This window comes from Artibeus jamaicensis, unplaced genomic scaffold, assembly GCF_021234435.1.
Source record: "Artibeus jamaicensis isolate MK-2021 breed Jamaican fruit bat unplaced genomic scaffold, CSHL_Jam_final scaffold_614, whole genome shotgun sequence".
NCBI lineage: Eukaryota > Metazoa > Chordata > Mammalia > Chiroptera > Phyllostomidae > Artibeus > Artibeus jamaicensis.
In genome coordinates this window covers 4,879,231-4,894,383 of record NW_026522050.1, presented here as the reverse complement: position 1 = coordinate 4,894,383, position 15,153 = coordinate 4,879,231, and the positions used below count along the sequence as shown (strand labels likewise).

General features: G+C 40.8%; 1 long non-coding RNA gene across 1 annotated transcript in view; it reads left to right on the top strand.

The window, feature by feature from the left end:
- LOC119043717 (uncharacterized) overlaps positions 1-13,389 on the top strand; it is a 32,816-nt gene extending 19,427 nt beyond the window's left edge. The window contains exon 3 of the long non-coding RNA XR_005081468.2: positions 12,965-13,389. This is a non-coding gene — a long non-coding RNA (uncharacterized LOC119043717). The remainder of the gene's footprint in view (positions 1-12,964) is intronic.
- The last annotated feature ends 1,764 nt before the right edge of the window (positions 13,390-15,153 follow it).

Here is a 15,153-nt window from a genome sequence, read left to right as displayed (position 1 = left end):
AACACCTAAGGCCCCACCTTACTCTACGGTTTGAGGTATGTGCTTTTCCATATGTCCTTTCAGGCTCTCAGGTGAGGATCTGCCAGGTGAGGTCCGGCTTTATGTAATCAGTGAAGTTGACATGACCTGGGTTCCAGCCCAGGCTCTTTGAAGTTGTTTGACTTTAGGCAAAGCAATGGACCAGTTCCCCAGAAATTTTGTTTGACATCTCTTTCCTTATCTGGGGATGAAAGTAGTTTCAAATACCGGGGCTTCAGATGTTATCTTTAAAGTAAGTAATCAGAAAATATGGGATCAGTGAGCTGTATTAACTGTGAAGCATATATAGGTGTGGGAAAAAATAGGTAAAAAAGTCTGCCCAAGTGTGTTTTCCAGTTGGCCAACAAGGTGAACATATGTAGTGGTTTCATTAGAGTTCTGACAGGCTCCCAAAGCCAGCATAACCAAGGCAAGCTGTTCTGAGGTTAAATCTAACCCTGAAAAGAAAAGTATTCAGTTTTAACGAGGTATATACATTTTGATATTTTTCGCCTCCTCTCTTTCTTGTGACTTATTTCACATCTCACCTCTTCCTTTTGTTCCACTCTATACTAATATTTTACTGTTCTCATTTTTATTCCCCCAAGCAGAGCCTTTTCTAGCTGTACTATAAAAATATAAGCTAAATCTTAGGGTTTTCCCATGAAATATGGGAGCTTTTTGGAATCATGCAATTCTTATAAGAATAATAAAGAAGAAAAATAGAGAAATAATGAAAATCTTGGGATATTCTCTCTATGTGAGTATCATCTTGCCAGGGTAGTAAAAATTGACTTCTATATTCTGCCTTATAGAGTATCAAAACTCCCAGGCTTTTCATAATTCTTTCAATAAGGGGTAGGAAGAGGTAGCTTCATTTCCCTCTGATATTAAACAGAAAGCTGAGGGTCCATATTGACATGAAGGGCAAAAGTGGAGCATGGACTCAAACCCAGGCCACATTTCTATTGCTCTATGGTTGCCTTCCTGGTGTCAGCTTTCTTAGTTGTGGTCCACATCCCTGTCTGGTTGTGAGCTCAGCTATCTTATAGAGCAATATCAATGGGTAAGACCCTGTAACTTCCTTTTGCTTTTTCCTGTGACCTCTTGAAGAGAAATGGTTTTTAGGACCCAAAGAAGTAAGTGGCTCTAGAGTAATTGGCAGGGGATTAGTATTTTGAGGCACCTTTTGGCAACCTCAAGTTTTACACAGCTGGGATAAAAGTAGAAGGGATATTTTAGACACAATTTTCAGGGCTCGCTGGGAATAATCTTCACAGATAGGCAACTGTTACCCTAAACTTTCCAGAGAATATATGTACTCACCCTTCTTTTCCTCATTTTCTTTAACTTCTTGGATCAGCTATCATTCTAAGCTTTGGTCCTGGATCCCAACAAGTCTGAGGGACAACAGGACATGGGCAGCTTGGATTCCTCTGGTATATTTTGAATTGATCATTGTATTTAATAAAGGCAATACAGTTGGATAGGAGTAGTTTTCTTGGCTTACCTCTGTGACAGGGGAGGGAGAAAATATTAAGGCTAGGAAACAGGTGTAATGTTAAAATATTTAGTAACAGATATGGCACAGACACAGACAAACCCAGTGGTCATTGGCTGAGTTGCTGGAGCTCCTGCTACTCCTTTACCAACCAGCATGGAAGTATTCCAACATGTTAACTCCTGGCTCCTCCTTGCCACTGGGTACTGACAGAATATCAATTCTGCCTTGGAGACCTAACATCATTTCCTAATTTTGAATATGAGGCCTACAGAGCAAATCCTTAAAGAAAATTTGGTAATCAGAGACTTAACGGAGACTGGAGTATATATCTTCTGACTCCCAGTCTATAGCCCTTTCTAATTTCTGAATTCTGTTCTTTTCTTTTCCATCTTCTGCTACCTCAATTTGGTTAATGCTAAGGGAGAGAAGGCAAACATTTTATGTTATATTGGAGATTGCCCCCAAAATGGAATTATCTGATAACCAACTGACCAAGCACCAAGATCATTATTTAGCAGTAGGCAAGCTCTGGGAAACTCTCCAGTCTTAGCCAACAACCTGCCCAAATCCCAGGGGGAAGGGTGGTGGGAATCACATTATATGGTGGAAAGAATAAGAGAATCCAGAGTTCCCCAACAACTGGTGGAGAATAAGAAGAGTTAGTTTCCACTCAGAACATTTCTAAATATGCTTAGTTTATAATTCCAAAAAAATCCTACCTATCTCCAGATTATCATGGATTAGAGGGATAATGAGAAGAACATGAGCCCTGGTCTAGCCAGACCTTGGCTGGATTCTGTGCTCCTTAATTTATGACTGTGGGTAAGTTACATAACTTCCCTGACTTTTAGTTTCTGCATTTTAAAATAGTGTATATTAACATTTCATAGATATTGGATAGAAAGTCACTTAGTAAATTTTAAAATACTGTACAAACTATTACTTTTGCTTAGTTGGACCTTCTATCCCTATACTTAGAGAATCCAGGGTATGTGACTTGCCTTGACTACCCTTCCTCATTTTAAAATAGAGATCAGGAAGATCTGAATTGAGTTATTGTAGAAAGGTCATATTTTGCCACAAGTACAATTGGACAATTGTTGAGTCACCTCTGACATTTTGTGGAAGCATCCAGTTCAGCAGATTTTCTGGCTCTGAAACAGACTTTGGCTCTTAAAGAGACCTGGTCAACAAGTCAAATCAGCTTCCTTGACCACTAAAGGCAAAGTTAATTATTTTGTTTAATGAATTGAACTTCAAAGCCTCTAGAGAGAATCCCTATTCTTAGGATACAAAAAAGAAATGACGGGCTGGGAAATAACATTAGAGTTGGCCTAGTCCGTGCTTTAGCTTATATGAACACAAGTCTTTCTGTTGTGGTGTTGATCTCTTCTTGTGGGCTATAGAGCACCAGGAAGATGAAGCCACAGATAGGACCATGTAGTCATCTTTGGGCTGATTTGAAGCTCAATTCCAAGGTAAAGACTTACATGCAGAAATCATACATCTGAGAGCTACACTAGACTTCAAGAAATGTGCTTCAACACCCTTCTCTGATTATCCTCTGTTTATGAATGAATTTAATCAATAAAAACAAAGACACTGAAATAGAGAACAGGGGTACAGTGACCAGAGGGGAGAGGGGAGGGAATTTCAGGGAAAAGGGGAAGGATTTACAGGAACTAGTATAAAGGACACATGGACAACAACTAAGGGGGGTGGAAATGGGAGGGAGGTGGGGAGCACTGGGGGGGGGGACTGGGATGAGAGTAAAAGACAAAAAACTGTACTTGAACAATAATTTAAAAAAAAAAGAACACTAGATCATTCAGCTCCTAAGGGATCAGACTAGACCTGAACCCAGTTTTTCTTTCTTCTACTGCTACTTTTTGATAGAACCACATAATTGCTGGAGCCTACACTCAAAGGAGAGATAATGGGGCTTGTACCCATGTCCTGTAGGAAAAGCTGAAGGGAGGGGGATGTGTAGCTTGGGACAGCTAAACTCAGTGATGACAAGAGAACAGTCTTCATTATTTGAAAGGGATTATTAATATTGTTTTTTTCTGTATTGTCACAAATGGTTAACCCAAAACCCATGGGTTGAACTTTGGAATATAGATTGTATCTCAAAAGATAACTTTCCATGATCTTGAGAATTTTCTGGGGTCATGAATTTTCTACCATTGAAAAGGAACAAAAATAGGCAGTTACTATGTAGTGTCATTGTAGTACAGAGGACCTGAGCATAGAAAGAACAGTTAGGAAAGTTAACATTGAATCTATGATCCTGTTTATACTAATATACATTGTAGAACTTTCCCTACCCTCTCTAGCCACCCTTTATGTTACTTATAGAGTCCATCCTCATATAGAACTGAAATAGGGTCTTTGCTCAGGAAACTCTACAAAGTTTTCTATCAGTACCTGTCAGGAGTCTATCACATTAGAGTAATATTAGATCAAAGGATACTCACCACAGATGGTGCATAGTTGGCCTGGAATAAGAGAAAACAATAGGAGCCCCACTAGAGGCAGCTGGTGTGATCGTCTCATCTTTCCAACAGTGTATTGGGAAGGTGAGGGAGGACTAACTAGGCTGGCTATTTATTGGGTGATAGACAGAAGATAATGAGAGCTCCTACTTCAGCTTGCAGCCTCTTCTACTCAAGCAAATATTGAGCAATTCAGGTAGGTGTGGTCAAGGGCATTTCTCCAAGTAATATGACAAATCAGGAAGAAATCTGGAAAGGTACAGTCAGGGAGAATGAAGAAATAAGTTGTTTCCTACTCCAAACCATCAAGGTTCACATGTGTTGCTTGCCTTCATCCCAGTGAGAATAAATTCGGTGAAAGACTATTTTCAGTAGTGTTTCCCTCTTTTCCATTCCACTGTTGTTATTTTTTTATGTGTCCTGGACATTAGACTTGATGTGGCAAGGGCTTACAACACATAAATGTGAAAGCAGAAGTTCTAATCCTGAAATTGGAGCAGGCAGTATAGGGGAGCCTGGCACACGGGAGGCAGAGTGGTTTTTGACCGATGATTTTCTCCCAAGATAGATGCCCTGAAAATTTCCAGGCCAGAAGGATAACCACAAAGATACATGATGAATGTGGATTTTGGCTGTGCCAGGCAAGATGCCACATGCTACATGTGAGAAATATCTCTCAGTTTTTCTAAGAACTCTTAGCGAATTCTATCAGGTTAGTTTTAAAATATTTGCTCTGGGTCAGCAAGATGGTGGAATAGGAGGTCCCTTGCTCACTCCCTGCCTCCAGAAATAATATGTGATACATCCATCCATAGGTGAAAGTTCTATGGGAATTTCGGGTTCCAGGTAGGAAGTGGTGAAATCCCAGTGGAGCTGCTGAGGAGGGCTGTATGAAGAAGGCACACCAACAGAGAAAGCCTTGTATACACACAAGCTCAAGTGCAGAATTAGCTAACTCAAATTCTCCTTTCTGGCCTGGGGGGTTCACTGACTGTGGTCCTGGCTAGAGACGCAGAAACAGCCTTACATAGGTCTTTAACCTCTGTGTGTCTCAGTTTCCTTATCAATAAAATGTAGATAATAATAGTTCTTTGTTCCTAAGGTTTTGTGAGAATTTTATAAATTACCATAAGGACACTGGAATAGCACCTAGTACAAAACAGGCAGTACATACTTCTTAACTCTTATTGTCTTAGTAACCATGAACTCATTTGTACCAACCTGAACTCTGATGGTCAAACCTGATAGGTAACTCCCTCCCCCAGCCACTGAGCTAAATCAGTCTCCAGTGTCAAACATTCTACCTTCTGGAACCAGTCTGCTCCTCTGCCTTCACAGCTATTACTCTGGTTTAAATTACCATAATTTCTTTACTCCCACATTTTTGTTTTAGCCACTTGCCCCCTCCTGTTGGCCCCTTTCCATCTAACTCCTGGAGCAGCATTTCCCAAACTTGATTAATGCATACACCGCATCTAAAGGAAAGGAATTCATAAGGAATAGAGTTTGACACAGAGTACCCTAAGACTTCGGCACTAGGAAAATATCAGTTTTGAGTTATTCTTGCAGAAGAGATATTTCATTGTCCTGGTAAATTTTTTTTTTAAAGTTACTCAGATCCTCATGGAATTGAAAATATGTCTGCGACTCGGGGCTCTGAGTATGGTCTCACACCCACAGTGACCTTCCAAACCTTGATTCTGATTATTTGCTTCCGGGTTAAGACCTTGGAGGCATCCATTGCACTTTGAATAAAACTTCATATTTTAAATGTGATCTCTGAAAGCCTGTACCTTCTGACCCTTGCCTGTCTCTTCGGCATTTATTTCACTATCTTGTGTACCATGCTCCAGACTCCCTTTTCCCCAACTCTTCTATTGTGCCAAGATCCTTCCTGCCTCAAGGCTCATTTGCACAAGTGGTTTTCCTCTCTTTGAATGCTTGCGTTCAGGTGGTGCTGCTTCCTGTCTCCTTGAAAAGCCCACTCCTCCTTCGGATTCAATACCACTTATTCGGGGATGCTCTCTCTGCACCCCCAGGCCTGGTTATGCCTCCCTGTGATCTACTCTCCTGGCACTCTGTACTTTCCTTTGTGGCACTTCTGAGAAGTACAGTTAGTTACTTGCAGAATTATTTCTTAACTGTGTTTGTTTAATGTGTGTCTCCCTGCCAGACAGTGAGTTCCTCAAAGGCAGAGGTAAGTTTTTCTCATTTGTTCTTGAATTTCTTTTGATACCACATGAAATGCTTGCTAGATAAGAGGTTGTCGAATGTTTGCTGGAAGGAAACTCCTCAGATCCAGAGCCAGGTGATTAATTAATGACACATATTAGTAGATAATCTTATTGGAGTAAATATTAGAAGTTTATACAGGAGCAAACTAGAAAAGTAAGCTATTGAGGTGACTTCCAACAGGACTGAGAGAGAATTCACAATTGAAGCATCTGGTGTTTGGAGTCAAGGTCACCCAACTATTAAATATGTTGGAGTCATCTATTCAGCACTTCCTTATCTAATCAAGCAGATCCACTTTGAGATAATCTACACTCCTTTTCTTTTACTTCTTTGTGCTGATATGCAAGCTTTAGAATTCTGGTTCTTTGCTTGACTTACTGAGGGTGACTATGGAGAAATGAGCCAAGCACCAGTTGTCTAGTAAAACCCAAGTCTTTCCAGGCTTATCAGGAGAGCAAGACAAGGTCCTCAGGGCTCCTAGGATGATCAGGAGATACAGCCCAAAACGAGTTACTCTGAGCTGAGCACAAATGGCCTCAGGTTTACTCCTGCACTGCATGTACAGGGGCTAGAACAAGGGTATGAGTGGAGGCACATATACCATATCTCTATGTAAAAGTTATAAATCAGTTGAAGAAACTCTTAAACAAGATCTGCCCTGCCCTCCTGTTTTGACAAGCAAACATTCAAAATGAGATAGAAAGACAGATTTTAATTCAGAATTCTCCAAGGCTCAGAATGCCCTTCCAAAACATTTCCATGTGGCGAGTGCCATCATCCATCTCCACTCCACTGCACTCCCCAACCCACAGCCAATGGCCCAGTGTGTCCCTTCTTTCCAACCCCACTCTGACCTGTGCTCTAAGGGCCCTCCCACCCATGTGCATGTGTGTAGGCACTACAGATGGTGCATCCAAGCTCTGTTCACATTTCTAGCAGGCATCTGGCCCTTGGCTCCTCACTGGGTGGAGGGTACACAACTTGGGAGGGCAGACTCAGGGAAGGATCTCATGTAGACCCTGAGTGTGAGCTGAGAGCTGTTTGGGCAGGAAACTCTGGGGGCTTGACCTCTTGGTCCAACATACCTTTTTCCCCAAGCAAAGGCATGATGGAGAAAGCCAGAGTGAGGCCCTTGAAAGCATGGATTGCTGAGCAGAGACCCTTCCTTTCCATGTCAGAGGGTGACAAAAGATGGCCTGGTGGCAACTGAGTTATCCCATCTTTTTTTCCTCTGTTATTATACGTGGAAGTCTAGAAGAGGCTAAAACTGGGAGGAAGGAGTGAAATGCTACCTTGAGTGAAGGCTATTTTCCCCCCGCTTATGGAAAGGCTTGTTCAGACTGTTGATTCTGGAATTTGCCCCAATGTCATGCTACTTGAATTGGTCTCTCTGTTCTTTAAGGTTGTTCCAGATCCTCAAATGACCAGGACTACTAGTACTAATGTTTTACAGTGTTTCTGTCAGGTCAATGTTAGAAATACCAAGAGAGTACATGAAGTGAAATAAAATTTGGATTCACTTTTTTATTCCTGGTTGATTCATCAAAGATGACATTTATTGAGTAGTCTAGGCACATCTCATGTCTTATTTAAAATTATGATCTTACACGAAAAGGACACAGAGGATTTCTAATATTGGTGAGTTTTTTAAACTAAGGCTCCTACTATAAAACAGATGAGAGTGAAATGCAAATAACTGGAGTTGGAGGCCTGCCTTGCTCTTTCCCTCATCAGCAGTCCCCAGGACTTCTGCTCAAGGTTTCTCGAAATGTGAGCCCCCACAGTTCACCTGGGGCAGTTGGTAAAAATGCCTATTCCTGGGCCCTGTTCCTCTATATTAAACTGTGGGGACTGACATTTTTGACAAGAAACTGCAGTGATTCACATGCACTCTAAAGCTTCCAGCTACAGCAGGTCCCCCTGGACTGGAGTGGGACTAACACATCTGTGTTTTCAAATAGCACTCCAGATGATGTTGGATGCTCTCTGCAGGGAGAGTATTCGAGTCAGTGGTTCTCACAGTGTGGTCCTGGCACCGGAAGCATCAGCATCCCCTGGGAACTTTCAGAAATTCACATTCTCAGGCTCCACACCATCCCTGAGTAAAAACCTCCAGGACACAGCCTGGCAACCCATGTTTCCACAAGCCCAGCAGATGATTTGGACGCTGCTTGTGTTTAAAAAAAGTCTCAAAATATCTCCCTGAATGTCATTCCCTGACACTTTATAAACAGGCATTGACACTCCTGAACATTTTGTTTCCCCAGGAGCTTCAGAAGGCCTGGAGGAGTCACAGGTCTCAAAGATCTGCCAGTGGCACTGCACATGCACCCCCGGTTTTGGTACTGGAGCGGTCATGAGATGTCCGGATTCAGGAGGGAGGAAGAAGTCTTTCTGGGAATATTTAAAAAATGGCCACTTTTATAAAGAATATTTAATTGTGTTCTTTGTACTCTCCATATTTTTTTAGACATTAAGCAATTTGGATCAGGAAAAAACTCAATACACATCCCTAGAAAGTAAAAGCAATCAGCAAAAAGTAATTTGGAAATGCAGTCAGCTTGGTGTGGCATTGGCTACAAAAGTACCCAGAGCAGGTCAGGTGCTTCCAATTTCCTGTGTTTTTCAAGGGTCGTTGGTTGGGAGCTGATGACCAAAACCAGGAAGAATTTTGTGGGGTTAATAATTATTTTTGTACACGATTTTGGCTTTTTCTGAGCAAGAGACAGGTACCTGTTTTGTTGTTTGAAGGTGTGGTTTCCTAGAAGCTGCTGGCTGTTACTATTTGCTGCTTTCAGGAGCAACGACTCACCATTCTATTTTTCTAACCTCTGCAGTAGTGATGCTTTCTCCTTTCTCCTTTTCCATGCCTTGCCCCCATACTCCGAAGCAAGTGATTTATCCAGTTTACCTTATGTTTGGGAAAGAGATCATTGTATTCTTCTTTCTAGATACACATATTTCCCATTGTATGGCTTTCCCTCCCATTGTCCCACCTGGGGAAAGAGATTCCCAACTTCAAGTTTCAGACTGCTCTTCCATTATGCCACAGTGATCTGCTCCCAGTCCAGCTGCCCGCGTCTGGTCACCCCAGACCCCCCAAGGGGCTGAGTGTTAGTTCTAAGTCGGGTTGTGGAAACAGAGCTCTCCACTTTTTCTCTTCTCACTTCTTACTTTTCCTGCAAAGTTATCTTTTACTATCTCTTATTTGTAACTCACTTACCCTATGTGTTCTACTTGTGGCTTAATTCACAGTGATCTTCTCTCATGTAAGTTATTTATTTTTTCTTTATTGAAAATGTCACTGGATAGAAGTACTATGTACAAAGTAAACTTAATGTTAATTTCATTATTTCTCATACTTCCCAATCATGAAAACACAGTGTTGGATAGCTTTATCTGTAGATAAAGTGTCTCAGCATCTCCATCTGAAAACTTAGAATTTACCCCTGGTAGTAGAGTAAATGAGGCACCACAGCTGTGGATAAGGAGTCGAGCTGACAGTCAAACTCACCAGACGTGAGTGGGCTTTAATCTAAGATACTCACCATTTTGCTTTAGAGAAGGATATGGAGCAGGAGACACAACAGGTACAGATCTTCATTTCATAGGAAGATCAGCGGTTGCTCAACTATATGATTTCCTTTGTTCCTTCAACTACAAAAGGTGTGTGACTGCTACAGACGAGGGCCAGAGGAAATGTCCCACTGATCATTTATACTGGTCTCATCCTGGAGACCCAAGGCTGGCACACCAGGACCAGTCCCACCCAGCAAGCGAAGCAGAGACAGCATCACGTGTATAGCCTAACTCTGTAGTTTTTAAGGAAATGGTGCTGGGAGGAGGAAATGAAGATTGTGTCCAGATAGGCCTGCACAAGCCTGATCTGATGTCAATTCTTCACTCAAAGCTGTTACAACTTCATCTGAACGATCACATTGCATCTCCCAGGGGTGTTCCAGGGGGTACTTATTAGTTTATTAAGAGACTATGCACAAATTTTCTCTGAGTGTCCTCTAGAACTAAAATTTTTGTCTGAATCTTTTTGGGGGGTGTTCTTTCAACAGTGTCTGTAGGATGTACTTCTTCTATGCTCTGGGCTGTGGTTGAACTGACTCTCCTTGGTCAAGATCACTTTTTGCATTCTGACACAATGTCTCTGGGAATTGGCTGTCCTGTAAGCAACATAATCCCTAAGAAGGGATATGAGTTTAAATACTTGGTCACTGAGTATGGGATTCAGAAAGAGGTAAGAGCTGTGGCCATTTCAAATAACAACCTAACCCCTGAATGTCAGCCTGATCTTAGCTTGCGATGGTGCTGTGCTTAGAGTCAGTGCAAGATAGGTGCAGTCAAGGCCAAACATGAAGAGCCTGCTCATTTTCATAACACTTGAATTTGGTACTTTTAGGATAAAGACCAATGGGACCCAGGATTTGATCTTGAAGAGCTCATGGTGCATTAGGGAAGAATACACTGATTTTTCAAGTAAAAATTTTAAGTAAATTTACCATTTTGTGTTGGGCTGCATGCATAGCCATCCTGGGCCTCATGTGGCCCGTAGACCGTTTGACACCCTTGGTAGACCCTGACTTGGTGTTTTCTTGATGCTCTCTGAAAAGACTTTAGTATAAAGATCTTACATCTTGATGTGATCTGTTCCTTGTCCAGATTTCATTAAAACCCCTGTGTGAGGTGATATTAAAAAGGTGCCCCATTAGGTTTTCTTCCACATAGTGATCTTTTATTCAGCTCTCCACTATACCATCATTCACAAAGGAGTCACTGGAAGAATTCCCTTAATGTGCTTTGTCTCCAGGTGAGTTTAATGGACTGACTGGTTCACAGTTTGTTTTCTAAGAACTGCTTGTTAAAAGTTAAACATTTGGAAAGTGAAGCTCAGCTGGGAGGGAGTCCTGGCATGATGCTGGTTTGAACAATTGGGTGGGTGTGATTATACTATTTATAATACTGCAACCTGGTTTTCTTCTAAACACACATACAAATGTCACCTAAGAAGAGGCATATCCCAAACTCAGGACCACTTCTGTTCAGAGAACACGGAAAAGATTTCAGTTTAATTTTGGATTTGATGGTGGTATGGGACTAGTAGTCAAAGCACCTCCTGCTTTCATGGTCTTGGAATAAGCCCATCTCTGTGTTGTCCATCAGGGCCCCTGTTGGTAAATTGGGAACATTCCCTGGGGTCTTTACCTCCCTTTCCCCTTGGAACTGAATAGTGTGGGTGAAACAGGAAAGTTTTCACCCTTTTACTCTAACTTCATTTGTTTCCAGCAGTTCTTCGATTTATTCTAACCAGTCACAAAGAAATTAGCTAGATTCCCAGGCTGTGTCATTTAGGACAACTAGGGTTAACCTTGGACTCCAGGCACTAAACCACTAATGGCAATGGACACTTCCATATACAAGTTGTGCCGGTGGTGAGGTGTCACATAGCACAGTGCATTAGGAAATAGCAGATAACCCATTAGAAGAAAAGCCATTTTATTATAACTCCTTATTAAGTTAAAAACAGAGGCAGACCCTTCTAAATGAAGAATCATAAAACAACAAAGTTCATCCCATTAAAAATCAAATCATCTAAAACATTAAAAAGTTTAAGATGACAAACAGGACCCCGAGGCAGCACTCCAGCTTCTAACACACCATCCTCCTTGTCACAGCTATGGGGACAGTATCTGCTTCTGAATTCCCAGGTGGAGAAAGATGAGCTGAGTGGGTGTTTTAAGTGGCAAAAATAATTATAGCTCTGCAAAGAGAAAAAGGATAAGCATCTTCACAGTGTAGCTTTTTTTTTTTTTTTTGTCTCAGAGGCCCTAGTGTTCCTGAGCCCCAGGGAGGAGTGGAGGAGGAGAGCAAAGAGATAATGTTTTGGATCATGTTCTAAAAGTATTAATACAACTTGTATATGTCTAGCAATATAAGTATTTTTACTTTTCTTAACCATAAAATATACCAGATATGTAATATATATCTGATTTAATATAGCGTCTGTAACACACCTCAGATTTTAAAGAGTGCTTACCATCTCTCTAGTGTACAGCTCCTCCCCTCCAGAGAGAGCTACATCCAAGGTCATAATATACATATTTATATACATTAGAATTTCCCCTCTCACTGCCCAGGAAGGGAAAGCCATACAATTTAGGAAATATGCACCATGGCAGTCAGGCATTTAATCCCTTAGGGACAGAGTCTAAAATATTCCTGAGTGCCTATTACTGTGGATTATCTCTACCTTATCAAAGTCCACATTCTATGGTTTGGTATCAATTTTACAACATTTCTATTCAATACTCTATTGATGTCAACTTTGGTAAAAATGTTTCACCTACTGCCTCCTCCTCCATGGCTCCTGAGAGACAATCTGAGTCAATGTGGTTAAAGCCAGTTAACATGCTGATCAATGCCAGACAAACAAGGGGCTGCTAAAAAGACCAACACCTGTAGTGAGGAAGGAGTGCCTTAACCGGCCTTCTCTGAATTGGAAGTGCAGGTGTTTATACAATTTCCTTGTAAAAGACCTTGTTGTTCCCTGTTATACGTTCGAACCGAGTTAGTCTACATACTTTAAGTAAGCTCACCTCAACTTCCTGGTCGATTGGCTTTCCAATGTATAAATTTGCTATTCCTGATCTTTTGGGGGGACCACCTTGTTTATTTGCATCATTTCCTATGCTTATTCTTATAGGAGCTGGATGGCTAGAGAAAGAGAAAAGAAGATACAGAGGAATGGGATTAATATCTGTGCAAGTCCTGGTGATTGAAGTTCAGTACCTCAACCTGTGGTGTCATCCTGTCCTCACTTTAGAAAACGAGTTAATAGTTCAACAACAATAACAATAACAACAACAACAAAATTAAACTGATGAGTAAAATAGAACCAGAGGCATGGAAACATGGAACAGACTGAAAGTGACCAGAAGGGAGTGGGGAGGGGCATAATGGTGGAAAGAAGGGAAGGCACTAGTCAAAGAACATGTATAAATGTCCCACGGACATGGACAATGGTGCAGGGATTTACTGTGGAAGTGGGGGTGGGCTGGGCAGAGGATGGGAAAGGGGGAAAATTGGAACAACTGTAATATAGTGACAACAAAAAAATTTAAAAAATGAGTTAATAGTTTAACAATTGAACCTAGGAAGCTTCATATAGGGAAGGGTCTCCCAAATATATCACCAGATTGCTATTACCTGATCAGATATCATTACTTAAAATTGGATGATCTTAAGCCATCTATCAAAGGCAGGGTCTAAATGAGCCAGTAAGAATCCTATTATCATCAATCATGGATAAAGTTAAAATATTTAACATTAAAGTAGTTAAAACTAGTATTCTAATAAACCTCTTTCCCTAGTTTATGAATTTATAGTGATCGGTCTACTATCATTGATTCAATTAGGACCTCAAATATTCTCAGTGGGTCTTGGCTAAGAAATAAGAGAGAGAATTTGTAACATGAACACTATAATGAGAACAAGATGATTTCTCAGTCTAAGAGTTACTACATATATGGCGAAATGAGACCTACTAGTTGTATACACAGCTTTATACCACAATGAAGAGAAGTAACTGATGCGATGAGGGCACCAGCCACTACACACATTTTATGAGTCCAGCACTGTTTAATCTCTTTACATGCATTATGTCATTCACTTCTTACCACAAGTCTGTGAAATAGGCACTATTCTCTCCACTTTAAAGGTGGGGAATCTGAGGCACAGAATAAATAACTTCCTTAAAGTCACACTGGTAATAAGTAGCAGAGCTGAGAGATCAGGGACACAGAACAATATGGCACCAAGAGAGTCAGAGTCTCACGAAGGCTTGGTCAACATTGTATTCATCTCTAGGCTTCAGCTCACTTCTCCTCCTCTAACCAGTAAAGACAGTGGAGATGATATGACACTAGTTTGGTGGACTCACCGGGGGACAGCACAGGCCACAGGTATCGAAGCTTCAAGAATGGAGATCAGTGACAAAAAGATGATTTCAGTTATAAAAAGGAGATGATTCCTTGGGAGTGTCTGAGGAGACAAAGGAAATGTATAAGTTGACTTCAAGATTTTGTTAGGAATTACTTGGTTCAGTCAACATCTCTGAGAAATGGGCACACACATCTTACCAGGCATCTTACCAGGCCACACATCTAAAAGGCATCTTACCAGTGGGAAAGAGAGAGCCATTTTCTAAGAGGCTCTCTCTTAGAAGTTAATTCTAAGAAGAATTAACTTCTTAGAATTCTTAGAATGTTATAGGGTATGGTTCTCAGAAAGTGTGAGAACCTGCCACTTGAGTTTAAATAAAATTGCCTCAAATGATCATTTATATTATCAAGAAAACATTCATAATTTCTTCTTTTGAGAAACTTTTTTCCAGATTTTAGGCCTTAAGATACTGAGCATGACCTTAAAATAGTGAGATACATCTAGTTATAAGAATAGATTAATGTTCTTCATTTACTTCAATTTAAATAGATTTATGTTCTTCAGAAAAAAAACATTTTTTTAAGAAAATGTGAATGACATAGCATAAACAATGTGAAAATTTAATCTCATCATCTGGGGACCACCACAGTGAAGACTAGTGCATGTTTTCTTTGTTTACCCTCAATATTTATTTAATGACAGGGGAACTCTCCTATTAGCTTATTGAGCCCAGCCACTAACTCTCATCAGCCTCCTAATATTTTTTAGGAACATGAATATATTATTAAAATTTGTTTTTAAAAAAAGGCATTAAGCTTTTGTTCTTCAGTTTTTAAATAGAGAAGTTAACGGAAATGACACATTTCTCAGGGTTCCTTACTGGAAGTTGAATGGGGTGAGACTGGGTATGTGTGAAGGCAAAGCACCCAAGCTACCTGTGAGGCTTTCAAA